Consider the following 14942-nt stretch of genomic DNA (forward strand, 5'->3'; position numbering starts at 1 on the left):
GTTCTGTAGATGTCAATTAGATCCATCTGATCTAGTGTGTCGTTTAGAGTCCCCGTTTCCTTGTTGATTTTTTTTGTCTGGAGGATCTATCCAGTAAAGTCAGTGGGGTGTTAAAGTCCCCTAGTATGACTATATTATTGCTGTCGATCTCTCCTTTAAAGTCCTCCAGAAGTTTTGTTTTTTTTCCCTAGCTTGTATGAGTCTTGTTCTGAGGTGGGACCCTTGTAGATAGCATATATTTGGTTCATGTTTTCTTATCCACTCAGCTACCCTATGTTTTGATTGGAGCACTTAATCCATTTATATTTAAGGTTATTATTGATAGGTACTTATCTATTGCTATTTTATTTCTTTTTTAAAATATTTTTTAAAAATATGTCTATTGATTTCAGAGAGCAGAAGGGAGACGGAGAGAGAGATAGAAACATCAGTGATGAGAGAGTCATTGATTGGCTGCCTCCTGCATGCCCCCTACTGAGGATCGAGCCCACAACCTCAGCATGTGCCCTCACTGGGAATCGAACCATGATCTCCTGGCTCATAGGTCGATGCTTAACCGCTGAGTGACGCTGGCCAGGCGCCATTTTATTTCTTTATGCCTATGTTTCTCTTTCCTCTATTTTAACTTCTTATTACAGCAGTCCCTTTAACATTTCTTGCAATGCTGGTTGGTTGGTGATAAACTCATTCAGCTTTTTCTTGTCTGGGAAGCTCTTTATTCCACCATCTATTTTGAATGGTAGCCTTGCTGTATAGAGTAGTCTTGGTTTCAGATCCTTGCTTTTCATTACCTCAAATGCTTCATGCCATTCCCTTCTGGCCTGTGGAGTGTCTGATGAGAAATAAGCTGACAGCCTTGTGGGAGCTCCTTTGTTGGTAACAGCTTGCTTTTCTCTTGCCGTCTTTAAGATTCTCTTTGTCTTGAATTTTTGGCATTTTAATTATGATGTGTCTGGGTGTTGGCCACTTTGGTTCTTTTTGCTTGGGACTCTCTGTGCCTCCTGAACTTGTGTGACTTTCCTTCACCAGGTTAAGGAAGTTTTCTGCCATTATTTCTTCAAACAGTTTCTCTAACCCTTGCTTACTTTTGACCTCTTCTGGTGTTCCTATGATGTGAATATTGTTGTTTCATGTTGTCCCACAGCTCCCTTAGACTGTCCTCCTGTTTTTTAATTGTTTTTTTCTTTTTGGTTCTCCGATTGAGTTATTTTTTTCTACTATGTCTTCTAATTCACTGATCTGATTCTCAGCTTACCCTAATCTGCTGTTCATTCCTTCCAAAGTTTTTTTTATTTCTACTATGTCATCCTTAATTTCCTTCATAGTTTCCATTTCTTTTCTCATGCTGTTGAGCATCCTTATGATTAGTATTCTGAACTCTATATCTGATAGATTGCTTATTTCCATTTCATTTGGCTCTTCTTCTGGAGAATTCTTTTGTTCTTGTACTTGGGGCGTGATTTTTTGTCTCCCCATTTTGGCTGCCTGTTTGGATTTGTTTCTATGTATTAGGTATATCTGCTAGGACTCCCAGTCTTTTAGATGGCCTCTGGTGTAGGCCAGTGTCAGATGCTGTTTATTACTGGCCTTGAGCACCATGTTTGAAGCTTTCTGCACTTCACAGCTTGCAGTTCCCTCTGCTTGGACTGGGTGTGTTTGGAAAGCACCAAGATGCTATTCCGTCCATTTTTAACAGTAAGAGCATTGTCCCTAAGAGATGGATTTCTTCTGTGATAGAGGTGTTAGGATTATAGCTCAACAACCAAAACCTAATGTTCTCCAGAAGGGTTTGGCAACCCCTGGCATGGCTGGTTTGTGACTTGATTTTCAGTATAGGAGGTTGCTTTCAAGGCGTAGTTTGAACACCTCCTCTGCAATGACATCCTCTATCATGCTTTGTGCTCACAGATCCAATCTAGGCAGTATCCTGTCACTTCTTGTCTGTGTCACCTTGAGTCAGTTAGTTTACCTGTCTGAGCTTTAGTTCTTTCTGATGCAAAATGAGGATAACAATACTTATAAAATTTATATTGAAAAATAAATGAATGTAGCCCGTGAAGTGTCTAACATTGTACTGCCACAAAATACTCAAAAACAGGTTTATTCACTAACCCTCTCACATCCCCCCCAAATATTGGTCGATAAATGACTAAATGAACTGATGAACAATGAATTAATGAGTTATTCAGTGAATGAGTTATCAAACAAACATTTGGTGGATGGAGAGGTGGATGAATTCATCAGATAATTTCTGAGAGCCAGCTGCATTTAAGGAACTATGCTACATATTAGCAATACAGAGATGTGTAACAGAAGTTCCATTTCCTCAGAGTAGAAACTGTCACAACAGATACAAACATAAACACATAATTGCAGTTCAGTGTAATAAATGTTATAATAGGCTTGTACCAGATTCCATAGGGTTTAAAAGAATACAGTGTTCACTGTAGCCTGTGAGAGTAATGCATGGCCCTGTAACTATACAGAGCTTTGGAAAGCGTATACAGATACTGCTGAGATAATATGGATAAATGGAGTTAAATTCTACTTCCATTTTTCTCTTCCCAGACAGAGCTGTTATATTTCCTATTTCTGGTTATTGCATTTTTCGTGTCTGTGATTTTGCTGTTCGTGTGGCTAGCAGCCTCAAATGAATACAATCGCTTTGACTGGTGAGTTTCACTTTTTTATTTTCATTTGTGAAAGGGCTTTTTGGTCTAATAGCCACCTGAATCCTACCTCAGGTTGAAAAGAGGGAAGGTGGGTAAAATTGTGCTTTAACCTGTTGGATGAGAGGCCTGGCCCTGAGGCAGGGTAAGGATGCTGAGCACCCTCGCCTGTTGTATTTCCCGTCCACCTGTGCTCATTCACATTTAGACCAAATCTGGTTCAGTGGAAAGTTTCTCTGTTATTTCAGTGTTTGCATTTCTTTTATTCTGATGACTCCCTGACTGATACCATGTTCCTCAGTTGCCTTGTCTGGGTTACTGATGCCTATATCAATTGGTATTCGTCGTCTCTGTCCATGAACCCTGATGTCTCTGTCTCACTTCCATCCTCTGCCTCTTTCTCTGTCCTTAGGAGACTTTCTAGGACTCTGTATCAGAAATAGGTGTTCCTTATCAGCACCCTTTCATGGTCAAATTCCTACTCCTGGACTGTGCCCAGCTCTTCCAGTTTCTCTGGCTGTTGCAAATCTTACCCATTTTTGGTATTTAGGGGGAAAAGGCGTATATTTGAGTATGAGGCTTTTTAATGGAATACAGTTTATTTTTCCCTTTACAGAAGCAAAATATGGTTTATTTTAAATGTGAAAAATGGAGAAAATCAGAAAGTATAAAATTAGCTTAGTAGCATTCCATAGTGACAGTCACTTTTTGGTTTCATTCCCTGCCTTTTTTTTCTATGCTTATTTTATATTATTATGCTCATACCATATATATAATTTTGTTTTTCCTTTTCACCTAGCATAAGTATAAACATTTTGGTTAATTATTAAAACTCTTAATGAATAGCTCTTAAAATTGTTTCAAAATATTTCATGACATGAAGATGCTATAATACCCTTACTTAACCACCCTTTATTGTTAGGCATTATGAGTGTTTCCAATTTCCTTGTTTTCATAAAATAAGGGTGCAGAGAAATCATTCTGTTCTGACTAGTGTTCTTAGAATAGTTTCCTCCAAAGTTGTGGTATTGAGTTAAGAAGACGAAAAACTTGTAAGATTCATTATGTCTGTTGCCAAAGTACTTTCTCAAAAGGTTGTAGCAATTTCTGTTCACAACAGAGGTATATGAGGGTATCCATTTTAAGCTGCCATTGACAAAATGAACTATTCTAATTTTGAAATTTTAAAATTAATTTTTAAGACAGAATTTGTTAAAATTTTAATTTCATCATTAAGTTTCAAAACTAGGTTATTTAACTAATTTATTTTCTTTTTAGTTCCTTTGCCAATTTATCTTTAGTAAATCTTTAATAAGCATTCTTATCAGTTAATATGTAATCTTTATTTGTGGATGAGTTCTAAATTATTCGACAGCACTTGAAATAAAAATTTATTTATTTATATTTATAAAATTTCCCCCCAGTTAAAAAAAACTTCATTAGGATATAATTGAAATATGATATTGTATTAGTTTCAGGTATACAACATAATGACTTGGTATTTGCATATATTTTGTAAAATGATCACCACAATAAATGTAGTTAACATCTATCATCACACATAGTTACAATTTTTTCTTGTGATGAGAAATTATAAGATCTACTCTCTTAGCAACTTTCAAATATATAATATATTAATAACTATAACCACCATGCTATACTTACATCCCCATGACTTATAAAATAAATGTTATAAAATAAATAACTGGAAACGTACCTTTTTTTTTCGATTTTCCCTACCCATTTTGTCTATTACCCAGCCTTTGTCTGTCTCTTGTAACCAGAGTTTGGTTTTCTTAGGATCTACATCAAAGTGAGATCATACAGTATTTGTGTGTCTCTATCTGACCTATTTCACTTAGTATAATGCCCTCAGGTTCCATCCACATAGTTGCAACTGGCAGAATTTTCTTTTTTGTGGATGAATAATATTACATTGTGTGTATGCGTGTGTGTGCATGCGCGTGTGCACGTGTGTTTGTGTACACATAGTGACAGTCACTTGTCGGCATCATTCCTAGCTAAAGGAATTTGTTCCCACCAAACCAGCATTATAAGAAATGCTAAAGGGCTTGCTTTAAGGTGAAGCAGGAGGAGGAGCCTCGGAGGGGGAGGGGAAGGGAAGGAGGGAGGCGGAGGAGGAGGAGAAGGAACCAGAGGAACATAGTTAAAAGAATAAAATGGCAAAGAGTATGTGCCTGTCAATAATTACTTTAAATGTAAATGTCTTAAATGCTGCAATAAAAAGACATGGGGTAGCTGAATGGATAAGAAAAGAAGACCCATATATATATGCAGTTTACAAGAGACTCACCTCAGAGTGAAAGATACACACAGACTAAAAGTAAAGGGATGGAAAAAGATATTTCATGAAAATGGAAGGTGGGAAAAAAAGCTGGGGTAGCAATATTTATATCCGACAAAACAGACTTTATACCAAGGCTATAGTAAGAGACAAAGAAGGACACTACATAATGATAAAGGGAGCAATCCAACAAGAGGATTTAACCATTGTAAATATTTATACACCCAACATTGGAGCACCTAAATTTGTAAAGCAAATCTTGATGGACATAAAGGGAGAGATTGACAGTAATACAGTCATATTAGGGGATTTTAACACACCATGGACATCAGTAGGTAGATCTTACAGACAGAAGGTCAACAAGGAAACAGTGGCCTTAAATGACAAACCAGATCAGATGGATTTAATAGATATCTTCAGAGCATTTCACTCCAGAGCAGCAGAATATACATTCTTTTCAAGTGCACATGGAATGTTTTCTAGGATAGACCACAGGTTAGGACACAAAACAAGTCTCATTAAATTTATGAAGATTGAAATCATATCAAACATCTTCTCTGACCACAATGGTATGAAACTAGAAATCAAACACAAGAAAAATGAAAAACACGAAGACATGGAGGCTATAACATGGTACTAAATTATGAATGGGTTAGCAGTGAGATCCAGGAAGAAATAAAGGGATATTTTGAAGCAAATGAAATGAGAACACAACAACTCAATGTCTATGACGCACAATGAAAGCAGTCCTAAAGGGGAATTCATAGCATTACAGGCCTATTTCAAGAAACAAGAAAAAGCTCAAATAAACAATCTAACTTTATACTTAAAGGAACTTGAAAAAGAATAACAAAGTCCAAAGTGCATAGAAGGAAGGAAATAATAAAGATCAGAGCAGAAATAAATGAAATAGAGTCTAAAAAATGATACGAAAGATCAATGAAACCAAGAGCTGGTTCTTTGAAAAGGTCAACAAGTTTGACAAACCTTTAATCAGACTCATCAAGGAAAAAAGAGAAAAGACCCAAATAAATAAACAGAAACGAAAGAGAAGAGAAGAAATAACAACTGACACCAAAGAAATACAAAGGATTGTAAGAAAGTATTATGAACAACTATATGCCAACAAGTTGGACAATCTAGAATGGGTGGGGAACCGTTTTTATGCCAAGGGCCATTTGGCTATTTATAACATTTGAGGGCCATACAAAATGATCAACTTAAAAATTAGCCTGCTATATTTGGTTAAACATTTAATTAACTCACCCCTAATGTGATGGCTGGAACTGTTTTTCTTTGGTGAGGTTTGTGGTGTTAGCTGGTATTGATGATGCTGCTACTCGAAGTTGCTTTTCCAGGTTTGCGTTGGTCAGTATAGAGCGCAGTTGACTCCTTGTGATGGTAGGTTTTGGAAAGAACTGCTCGCAGCAGTAAGTTGTTCCGAACACAGATGCATATTTCAGTGCATGTCTCCTCAAAGTGGGAAATTCATTATTGCTTATGTAACATTTGTGGAACTCAGCGGAAGGTTGCTGTACCTAGCTTTCATCTCATCATCGCTTTGCAGCCGAATGGTTTTGTGTTGTAGGCTATCAGGCACATAGGTTCCACATTGAATGGGTAGCAAAGATGTTCCTTTTGTTTACATGTCCTTGAATCTTTCATTAAATGCCTCAATTAGTTTCACACATTCACCAATATATTAAATGTCATAGAAGGCTTTTGTCCTTCCAGAGTGGGGAAATGCACTGTGTTATTCCTTTCCAGTTATACTTTCCACAGCTTTAATTTAGCTTCAAATGATTTCACGTTTGAAAGCAGAGAGCTAAGAAACTGGTGGGGCCTGCAGCTTGATGTTTAGCTCTGAGAGGTACTTGGTAATGTCATTGAGTTCCCTGACAGGTTTTCCTTTCATCTCCATGAACCTGCTTGACTTCATCCTGCAGTTCGTAAAACCTCGTGAGCCTGTTCCTGTGACTCTGTCACCACATTTCACAGTGGTAAACAAGATTACCGTACTCAGAGTCAAAGTCGTTCAGTAACTCCTTAAACTGGTGGCTATTAAATCCTCTGCTTTTGAAAAAACTTATGCATGACACTACTGTTGACATCATATTGTTGAGCTGCAACGACTGTGCACAGAGGCTTTCTTGGTGTATGATGCAGTGGCATAACTAAATCACTTGGATCAAGACTGCGACAATTCAGTTCTTTCTTGACAAATGCAGTTAACCCTTTTTGCCAGCCAACCGTGGCTGGACCTCCATCTATAGTAACACCACTTACTTTTCAAATGTTAGCTGGAGTTTTTTCATTGATAAAATAAGTTCTCACCTCTTGTAGTGCCATGCATGGCTTCCAGTCACAGCAGTGCCTCTCGTGTGTCGAACTCTACAGTTATTCCATGAACAAAAACGGTCAGTTGGGTAGTATTTGTTATGTCCATTGTCTCACCACAAGCCAGAGAAAAAATTTGAAAATCCTTCAGTTTTTTTCAATATCTTGTGCTAAATCAGTAATTCGATCTGAGACTAACATTCTGAAACAATTTTACTTTGGTGCTAGCAACTCCCAGCAGCCACCATGCACTCTTCCACAAACTTTCCCTCTATGTGAGGCCTCAGCTTCTTTGTGATTAGCTCACTTACTACCTAACTTCTCTGAATAATGTCTCTGTCACAACGAGGCCTCGTGAAAGAGGCTTGTGATTCCAAACTCCGCTGAAGAGCATTGATTTTTATCCAGATGCAGTTGGCCTCCCAATTCATTGAGTTTAGCATGTTTTGAGCTGTAATGATGCTCTAATTCGCTTTTTTCATTATTGCTAACGCATCACCACAAACTAAGCATACAGGTTTACCTTTGACTTCAACAAAAAAATAATCATTTGTCCATTTCTCTTGGGAAGATCGACACTGCATCAACTTTTCTTTGTAGTCACCATTTGTAGGATGTCACACCACTTAAGTTTTGCTAACCAGTGTGTGTTTCTCCAGTGATGCGATTATTTTGCTTTGATTGCTGTTCTAATCCTGCATCTTGGATTTGGAACATATCCAATGTTCATATCATTGACTCTTGAGGTCTTTTTTGTGTACCATAATTTTCTTAATCTTCATCTCAGATTCAGTTTTTGCGAGGATTGTTGATCGTGGATATGTGGGTAAAGGTTGGATTGGAGTTATCATCTGTGTTGACAAAGAAGTTGACAACATTGTCGTCCATCATTGGAAGCAAGGTCATCAATGTCTGAAGAAATCATCTCATTGCATCTTGTCTCATCATCACTGGATCACTGTAGTTTTGCCACAGTGTGTTAACACTTTTGCAACGTGTACACTCCCAGCCTGCCTGGCACTAACTGTCCTCTGAGTCACCGCAATACAGGCAGCCGACAAGAAGCATATATGTCTGTCCTTTCATGTACTCGTATGTGTCCCATCTGTCCCATAATGGACATTCCTTGCTTGACCCTCAAAATTTACGTTATTATTATGATTCACTTAATATAAATTTATGTCACTATGAGGAAAGCTCCTATATTTATTGAATTTTGAGTCCTGCCTGTGGTTGCCTTGGCAGAGCCAGACCAAATGATTTCGTGGGCTGTATATGGTCCATGGGCTGGACGTTTCCCACCCCTGATCTGGAAGAAGTGGATACATTCTTAGAAACATACAGTCTTCCAAAACTCAATCAGGAAGAATCAGAGAATGTGAATGGACAGATTACAAGTAAGGAATTTGAAGCAGTAATAAAAAAAACTTCCAACAAATAAAAGTCCTGGACTGGATGTCTTCACAGGTGAATTTCAGCAAACTCTCAAAGAACTAACACATATTCCAAAAAATTCAAGAGGGAAAACTCCCAACTTCAATATATGAGGCCAGCATTGTTCTAATTCCAAAACCTGACAAAGACACCACAAGAAAAAATTATAGGCCAGTATCCCTGATGAACATAGATACTACAATTCTCAACAAAATACTAGCAAACTTAAAAAGATCATGCATCATGATCAAGTGGGATTTATTCCAGGGATGCAAGGCTGATACAATATCTGCAAATCAATACATGTGGTACATCACATATACAAAATGAAGGATAAAAAACCACATGAGCATATCAATAGATGCAGAAAAAGCATTCAACAAAATTCAGTACCCATTTATGATAAAAACTCGGAAAAGTGGGAGTAGAGGGAACATATCTCAGTGTAATAAAGGCCGTATATGACAAGTCCACAGCCAGTATCATACTCAACGGGCAAAATCTACAAGCATTCTCCTTAAGATTAGGAACAAGATAGGGATGTCCATTTTGTTCAACATAGTACTGGAAGTCCTGGCCACAGCAGTCAGACAAGAAAAAGAAATAAAAGGCATCTAAATTAGAAAGGAAGAAGTAAAACTGTCATTATTTGTAGATGACATGATACTGTATATAGAGAACCCTAACGATTCCATCAAAAAATGGCTAGAACTGATAAATGAATTCAGAAAAGTAGCAGAATACAAAATAAATATCCAGAAATCAGTTGCGCTTTTTTTTTTTTTTTTTTTATATATCTTTATTGATTTCAGAGAGAGGGCAGCAGAGGGAGAGAGAGAGAGAAACACCAATGATGAGAGAGTCATTGGGGATGGAGCCCCCAACCTGGGCATGTGCCCTGACTAGGAATCGAACCCCGATTGCCTGGATCCTAGGTCGATGCTCAACCCCTGAGCCACGCCTGGCCGGGCCAGTTGCATTTTTATATACCAATAACAAACTATCAAAAAGGGAAACTAAGAAAACAGTCTCATTTACAATTGCTTCAAAAAAATACCTCAGAATAAATTTAACCAAGGAAATAAAGGATCTCTACTCAGAAAATTATATGACATTGAAGAAAGAAATTAAAGAAGATACAAATAAGTGGAAGCATATACCGTGTTCATAGTAGGAAGAATTAACATCATTAAAATGTCCATAATATCCAGAGCAATCTATAGATTCAACACAATTCCAATCAAGATATCAATGGCATATTTCACAGAACTAGAGCAAATATTTCAAAAATTTATATGGAACCACAAAAGACCCTGAACAGCCACAACAATCCTGAGAAAACAATGAAGCTGGACAAATCAGGCTACCTGATATCAAACTATACGACATCAATAGAACTATACTAAATCAATGAAACAGAATAGAGAGCCCAAAAAGAAGCCCATGCCTTTATAGTGAATTAATATTTGACAAAGGAGGCAAGGACATACAGTGGGGTAAAGACAGTCTGTTCAATAAATAATATTAAAAAATTACACCACTTATACAGACCGACATTAAGGTATCCCATTGCCCATGGTACAAAGTTAAAAGTTAAAATGCTTAATTAAATATCCCCAAAGCTCTTCATAGATGTTCCCAAAATGCTTCTCATCTTATCTCTTTGTTTTCTTATGCCTCATCTAGTCCAGTCTTGTCCCCCATCCTTGACACAGACGCTACTACTTTCTGCTATATTTTAAGGATTGAAATACGTTTTTGCAGGGCTCTTTATGTAGTTACAGGATCCTGGTACTTCTGGTCCCGTGTTTTCCTGAGTTTATTTGGAATCCTGGTTGCCTACACTTCTTTGCTGTTGGTGAGTAATGTTCCCCATTTCTCCTACTCCCTTCCTGAGCAGCCTCATGAGGTGCTCCTGTCTATGGTATGGTGCCCAGTGGTGCCGGGAGCCCTCGGAACCTAAGATCACTCTTGTCTAAGTAGAGTTGGGGTTTACATCAACTGCTTGAATTTTAGGCACAAGGGATCAATGGAGAAAGATGGACTTGTGCAATTAGAGGATACATCTTATCACTTTGACCCTTTGAAAGGGTGTAGAACATCCTTTTTCTACCCCTGTTTCATAAGCCTATTTTATGGTTCACTCAATATTGTTATTTTAGGCACCCACACAGCTTCACATTAGCAGTACCTTTACATATTGAACTAACCCATTTTATTTCCCATCTCCTGAGAATCAGTCTTTTTGAGCCTTACAAATTAGCTAATTTTTTAAACCTGTCATAATGTGCAAATGCTAGTCAGCTAGTTCAGGTGCAAATTAAATTTTAACAAAAGTCTTTTGGCAATAGCCACCCTGTCTCTGTTACATAGTACTGTTCTATAGGGGGAGAAACTCAGTCCAGGCAAGAGGAAGGTCTGTGGAAATGGAAAGTTTATGGGAAGACAACATTTAGGTACTCAGAGTTTTTTAGTGCCCATGTATACACAGGACATATACATTTACATCGCTATTTTTTGCCCCTACTGATTTCCTGTCTGATACAGAAAAACCCAACCCTCAAATCAGGTGCCATTTGCAATACAATAATTTTTTTTCAATAAAATGTATTAATCATTATGAGTGATAAGTACTGAGTATACAGAAAGAAAAAACACATAAGCAGTTTCTGTTTTTATGCAGGGCATTTCAAAGAGATATGTATGAGATTAAAAGTTACAATAGTCCCTTAATTCAATGAGTTTAGAATATAGTAGGACACTTCAATCATAGAAAAAAATAATTAACACAAGAAAAACATTATAATTTTCATTAAAGAGACTTAAATAAAGATGTGTGGATTCTGAGCAGGAAGAGGTGACATCTGCCAAGAGGAGTAAGTAAGGCTTCTTGGAAGAGTCGGCCCTGGAGTGGAATCTTGAAGGGATGTTGGATTTGGATGTGAGCATATGGGGTGGAGGAGAACATTCTAGGCTGAAGGAACATCATAACAAAGTTGACAAGATAGAAAAATATGGGGTGTGACAATATAGTGGGGAAAGGCCAGTTCTGTTAGCATGAAGGGCATGATGAAGAATAATAGGGAACATGGCTGAAACGATAGGCTTCTGACAGATTTTGCAAGGCCTGGAAAGTAGTCTAAGACACTTGACATAAGTTAGATATCTATTGTAGGAAAATCATCCTGGTAGTTGTGGTGTGTAGGGTGACTATAGGCAGAGAGACTGGTTAGACACTTTTCTTTATGAGGGGGAAAATGCAGCTGAATTATGTGGTCTGGACCAGACTCTGGCCACTGAATTGTACTGCTTTCATACACAATAAACGTGAAATGCTGTAGTTAGCTTCTAAGGTGGAATGTGTTCTACAGTTGAATAATGAGTAGATTTTAATAAACCGTACTCTACCCTATCTTTATTGGATACATACAATGGATACAGTGAACAAAGAGGGAGCCTCAGGTTCTATTTCTAGCTCTATATTTGGGTTACTTTGTAACTTTGGTCAAGTTATATAACTTTCCTGAGACTCAGTTTCTTCTGTTAGAGATGAGATTGATAATATTTAATACAATGGTATTTCATAGGGCTAGGTAAAGAAGAAATGAAATCATATACATAAAATTATTTTTATAAAAAGGTAAGGGCCATATATAGTCCAACTCTTAGTAACATCCTTAGCATCTGAGGACTCCAGTTTTCAGTTTTCTTTCTCTACACTGGCATGGTGACTGGCTAGATTTACATTGAAATCTAAGATTTATTGACTAAACACTAGTGTTAACAACAGTGGTGAACAGTTGTAATAACGACACTGGTTCCTCAAGAAAGAGCTTTTAAATGACCCTGGGAAGTGCTGTCCTCTGACATCTGTTCTCTTACAAGTGGGTCTAAGTAATACCAGGAATAAGGTTCATGCAGGGAAAAGAAACTGGTAGGAATTCAGGAAGGATATCAGCGTGGGGCTTTGCTGTGAAATTTCAGAGAAAATAATTGTTCCTGGGGGTGCTGGTAAGAGTTATGAATAGGAGGTGACCTGTGAACTGGATTTGGAAGGTCAATGGCATGGGGAAGCGGAGCTTTTCAGGCAGAGAAACAGCATGGCAAACTCCCAGAGGTTGAAGGACGCAGGTATAACAAGACGTGAGTGTAGTGAAAAGCATTTGAATACAGAACAGTGCTGTGGGCCACAACTTGGTGACTTCAAAATAACCTCCTTTTTCTTCTTTGCTTTTTCAGATACTTGCACTTTTGGTATTTCGGGAAGGGTATGAATTATACCTGCACTGGAGTCATAAGGTAGGACATCTGAATCTTCACAGGAATCTTAGACCAGGACTGAATGTGCCCCTGGGCACTCAGTGTTAAGTACAGAGCCTTGCTTTCTTCATTGCTCCCCTTAGAAAGAAGAGATCTGCTTACTCTTTTTAAACTGGAATCATTAAATTTCTAACAGATGTAACTGATATCCTGAATGATCTGAACCCAAACTTTATTTTTTCTCACCACTCCTTACTAAACTCACTCTGTGACTCTGCTCTTCCCATCCCAGTAAAATCTTAGACAAGCTCCATTACTTTCCTAGTCCTATATAGTGACAAGAACATTCTCATGCCAGTCATTAAAAATTCAGTTCATTGTAATAATTCAGGCTCCAACTTCATAAGACTTTCCCCCTCCCCTATTGCTGGAAGCCTGCACTGGTGGAAAGAGCATGATGGTCCTATTACCTCTATGTCACCAAAGGGGGTTGCAGGCGAACAGGAGACAGGATAAAAGAACACAGTCCCATAAGGAAGGGCAAGAGGGTCATCAGGACCAGGTAAATGCACAGTTGTTGGCTCTTTACCGCCTGGCCTATTTCCATGTGTATTTTCAGAGACCCTTGTGCTGAGAACCTTGACTACAGCTCTCTTGGTGGAGACATTGCCTGTCTTCCTATAGCCCCTGAAATTTGTCTGGTGAGGCCCCTTCATTTGGAACTTTTAAAAATGACACCAGCATAGCTTCTCTCAAAGGATCTATATTTGGTCCCCAGAAAGCAGGCATTTGCCCCACCATCTGTGAACATGCAGGTCATTTCCAACAAAGCTTCCCTCATTTTGTTCTGCTGTGCTTGAGCAGCCCCACCCACAGCCTCTTGCTCTTTTCTGTGCTGTTTCAGGCATGGGTTTGATACATTTCCTTGTGATTCCTGAAATCCAGGAACACAACAAACTCTCTGAGTGGTCCTCTTAAATTTCCTCATACTCAAGAGACATATGAGTTATTAGAAAAGATGGAAATTGAAATCATAAGGTCTTATAGGGAAAGAATGTAGATTGAGAAGTGACAAAAATAGTTCATCCTGAGATCACTATCTGTTTTTGAGTTGGGACACCATGATCAGTTAGTTACTACAAAGAATCCCTATGGGATAAACCTTCTGATAACTATTCTAGGCTTGTCCCTGTTATAGAAATCATGCTTACCTTGCTTCTGCTGCTACATGGCCTCTGCCACAGGTAGGATCTCATCATTGCCTTTGAAATCAGGAAGCCAATTTCAGTGGCAGCATCTCTCACCAATATTCAGGCATAGAGGAGAGCCACTGCAGTTCTTTTCATGGATGCTGACACCTTCCTCACCAGTGTATTTTTCAGTGTCCTCTGAGATCTCCCATAGAACATGATAAAGGAGTGGGTTAGCTTATCATGGGTGATAGCATTCCAGCAAACTTTTCTCATTAAATCTTCGGACTCTTCTATATTACACCAAGAAATTGTTAGCATCCCAATTTCATTAAGTATAGGCCACTTTTGAGCCAAGGTTTAGACAACTAAAGAAACAATTAGAACCAATTTGAGATGCATAATACTGGGATTTTGGTAAACTGTATTCAGAAGCTATAGTAGGTATACACATATCATTACTTTTAGTTTGACCTAAAATTGTATTTTCTCTCTTTGCCTAGCACCCTTGGGATTCATTCTCACACATATTCTGTAGGATTTTTGTCAATATAAATTAACAAAGTCTTTATCTCTTGAGGCATTCTAGGATCTTATCCCAGGTTTGAGTCTGCAGGCAACAAGGAGAGAGTGAGGTGGGGTTTGAGAAGGGTCGGCATTTCCTTGGAAATAACTATCTTGGTTAGGCCTTCAACCCATGAGGACTAGATTTATAAAATTTGGGAGGAGAGACTGTTTCTATTGGCA

At 38.1% G+C, this 14942-nt stretch overlaps 1 long non-coding RNA gene across 1 annotated transcript; it reads left to right on the plus strand.

Moving 5' to 3' along the window:
* Positions 1 to 571: 571 nt before the first annotated feature.
* LOC107524445 (uncharacterized) lies at positions 572 to 13556 on the plus strand. The gene is made up of 3 exons (XR_001601973.2): positions 572 to 2672; positions 10510 to 10603; positions 12985 to 13556. It is a non-coding gene; the product is annotated as an uncharacterized LOC107524445 (long non-coding RNA).
* The last annotated feature ends 1386 nt before the right edge of the window (positions 13557 to 14942 follow it).

Source organism: Miniopterus natalensis, chromosome 11 (genome assembly GCF_054644295.1).
Source record: "Miniopterus natalensis isolate mMinNat1 chromosome 11, mMinNat1.hap1, whole genome shotgun sequence".
Taxonomy (NCBI): Eukaryota; Metazoa; Chordata; class Mammalia; order Chiroptera; family Miniopteridae; genus Miniopterus; species Miniopterus natalensis.